This window comes from Pantherophis guttatus, chromosome 2 (genome assembly GCF_059756535.1).
Source record: "Pantherophis guttatus breed Tessera chromosome 2, ASM5975653v1, whole genome shotgun sequence".
Classification (NCBI taxonomy): Eukaryota; Metazoa; Chordata; class Lepidosauria; order Squamata; family Colubridae; genus Pantherophis; species Pantherophis guttatus.
In genome coordinates this window covers 148,161,795-148,165,707 of record NC_142064.1, presented here as the reverse complement: position 1 = coordinate 148,165,707, position 3,913 = coordinate 148,161,795, and positions in this window count along the sequence as shown.

Here is a 3,913-nt window from a genome sequence, read left to right as displayed (position 1 = left end):
TTTCGTCGCATTTTTAATATCAACGTATAGAGCAGTATATAAAAGTGTCAATTGGATACAGTCTCTGAGGTGGGGAATCTGACCAAAATGAAATAAAATGGAGCAATTACTTCCTGTGATTTGGAAACTAGAGTTCTGTTGATGCAGCCTAAAATTGTATTTGGCATTATTGCAGCTACATCACACGGCTGGCTCGTATTCCCTTTGAAATCAATTATTATTTTGCGATCTTTTTCACAGACATCATTAACAACACGAGTATCCCCCATCCAATAATTGTGTGTATGGATTTTGGTTATTAAGCTAAGGATTGTTTTCCTTACAGTGAGTTGCTTCTACTAATAGCTTACTCCATAAGTAGCGCCTTCTTTCTTTGGATTCATAAATCCCCACCTTTTCTTGTCACCTGGCATGTGGCCATTTCATCCTATACTTTGACATTTCTTTAGACTGCTACAAGCTTGCAAAAAAAATTAATATGCCAATTTATTCCAGCAAGGAGCCATGCCCGTAAGCATTGCAACTCACAATTGCAGACTCCCGTTTTCACTTTTGCCTCTTAGAGCGTAATCTGTTGAAAAGCTTTTATTTCTTCTTGTTCCCTTCCCAGGATCTTAGATTAGCCATGTATAAATGCCTGATGCAGAAACAAAAAAGTTGTTAGGGATTCCTCCCAGTTCACATCAAATCTTAAAAGCAAATTCTTTTCATTATTCACTCATTCATTGAGCTTGTTGCAGGAACGGAGCTGCCTTATCGTTCTCATGGTCTTTGCTTATTCAGCAGAAAGCAGTCCCTCGATCACCCACAATGGACGATTGGCAGCTCTTATAGGAGATGATTTTTTTCATCCCTCCTAACCTCACACTCGGAACACACTCTGATCATTCCCCTCTTCATCTCCCATGGCAAATTCCTGTTAACCCTACCTCTACAGGCAGTCCTCAACTTATGACCACAATTGAGCCCAAAATTTATGTTGCTAAGTGTGACATTTGTTGAATTAAGTGAATCTGGTTTCCCCTCTGACTTTGCATTGTCAGAAGGTTGCAAAAGGTGATCACATGACCCTGGGACACTGCAACCAGCATAAAAACGTGCCAGTTTCCAAACATCTGAATATTGATCACATGATCATCAAGGTATGATCACACGCAACCATCATAAGTGTGAAAAGCAGTTCATAAGTCACTTTTTCCATTGCCGTTGTAACCCTGAATGGTCACTAAGTGAACTGTTGTAAGTCAAGGACTACCTGTATTTGGGTAGTCCCATCACATTGTCCGTGATTTCTCTGGTGGCATTAAAAACCCATAATTTCCTTTGTTATTTTCGCTGTTTGTTGGCATTCTTTGAGATATCTTTTCTTGCCCTTTCTCGCTTCCTTTTTAAAAATTAAGAAAAAAATTGAGACAGGGTTAATTTGGGGTGTACCAAGGAACAAATTAGCTGACAGGTTGCCCCAGGGGTCGTCTTAGGGACTCTAGATCTTTGCCAGTCACAGTTACAGCTTCCAAAATTTCTGCCAATATAACTCAGGAGGACTACATATTAGCAACCTGTCTTGATTCATCTCTCAGAAGGCAGATATTTCAATATTTACAATTTTCTGCCTATTGCAATTATGTCATCAGCTCACACTCCCCCAAAAATTGCTGAATGTGCCAATTACTGCTAATAGCATAGAAAATGCTTTTACAGAGAATTCTCTTGTCAAAACAATACAGTAGGCAAAAACCATACAAAAAGGCATATTTGAGGAGAGAGGAACAAAGTTCATTGTATTTCCTTAAATATAAGGCCTTTAAAAAGAATGTATGTGGTAATGTAAACATGAGACAAAAGGAAATCCAGGATGGCAAAAATACAGAACACAACGAAACACAACTGAGCTGTAGAGTCCTTGGTACTCTCTGAGCTTGCAGGTGTTACATTACCAACGTAGCTAATGTAAGGCCCCAGAAGTTTCCCCAAACTACTGATATGCCAAAGAGAGTGAGACTCAAGACGAGGCTTGCAAAAATAACAGCTTTTTATTCTTTGGCCAAAGCAAAAAGAGCTGGGTGATACTATTTCCAAAACACAGGCAAAAGCATGTAAGGAATAGCCACACCCCTGCGAGAGTGGCTCAGAATATTATATACATTTTACGCCGATAGAAACAAAGTTTACCCAATCAGAGACAAAGGTTTATTACCAACGTGGTCTTTAAAGCGTTCTTTGTTCAGGCCCCTGTCTCTGTCTATCTTATCTATGGAGCATTCCTATAGCCTTGTGTAGGGGCAGTTTCCCCCACTGGCAAAGTTGTTTATTCAGCAAAATGCTTTCAGGATTCAGAATTTATGAGGAAGGAAAACTCCGTCCTCTCGTTCCTTTATCTATGGGGCCTGATATTCCTGGGTAACAGTTTCTTCTATATTTTCAAGGATTTGCCTAGCTTTTGAAGCCAAGAACAGAAGCGAGACACAGAAGCAAGATAACAATCTTTGCTCTAATGCCAACCAGTATCAAGGCTACAATAAGCTAGAATTAGTTCCTAACAACTAATTTCTGACAGTATACAATATATAAGCAGAAGCCAATAACAAAGCTTAATTCCTAATAAATTATTTCTGGCAGTATACGTATCATATCAGAAGCAAACAGCAAATATTGGTTTGATCATTCTGCTCCTTCATTAATATCATCTTTACTGGGTAATGTCATCTTTATGGCTAGCACTGATGATGTTGTCTAATTTGGTAATGAAACGTCGGTAACCATGCTGAGAAAGGACTAAGGACACCACAGTTGAACTCTGAGCTTCAAATATTCTCTTCTCTTCTCTCAGTAAATTGAGCTGAATATATAGATCTGTCTAAGTGTTCCAGGCATTATTTATTAAAGAGGTCTAATTTTCTCTATATTGTCCAGTTCATCTCCCTAACATAACCACTCCTCCCTCCTCCCTGCATTGGGCTAATCCTGATTTACTTTACCTTTACACAGTAAATATAAAATCTGGTTGCCCTTAATGGGACAGGAAATACACTTATTTGGCCAGATAACCTTTCACCAATCCTCAGGAGGACTATTCCGATCTTTAGCATTGTTGATAATGGAGGAAATTTTCATGGGAAACAAAATGTTTTAGCAGTGGATTTCACACATACAAATCTCATACGATAGAACAGTTTGGCTTTTTAAAGGAGTCATTCTTGATCTTTTGCCATGGAATTCCATCTCCCTTTAGAGATGCTGGGTCATCTGTCAAAACATGAAGAGAAGCTGAGAGAAGAATTTAACTATTGACAAATACCAGACAGGTTAGTCATTGATTTATGATCACAGCTGGGACTGGAATTTTGGCTGCTAAGCGATCATTAAGTGAATCATTACGTGACCAGACCTGCAAACTTCCTTGTTGAACTGCTGGTTGGAGCTAATAGATGCTGTAGTCCATAGATCTGGAAATGTGTCATTATCCATTGGTGACTTATCTAAAAGACGATTATTCATCATTTGCAAGAGGGAAATTATTTATAAAGCCTTAGTAAGACCACACTTGGAATACTGCATCCAGTTTTGGTCACCTTATTATAAAAAAGATGCTGAGAGTCTGGAAAGAGTGCAGAAAAGAGCAACGAAGATGATTAAGGGGCTGAGGACTAATATATATGAAGAACAGTTGCAGGAATTGGTAATGGCTAGTCTAGAGAAAAGAAGAACTAGAGGAGACATGGTAAAAGTGTTCCAATATTTGTGGGGCTACCACAAAGAAGAGAAGGTCAAGTTATTTTCCAAAGCACCAGAAGGCAAGACAAGAAACAATGGATGGAAACTTATCAAGGAGAGAAGCAATCTAGAACTAAGGAATCATTTCCTGACAGAACAATTAATCAGTGGAACAACTTGCCTCCAGAAGTTGTGGGTG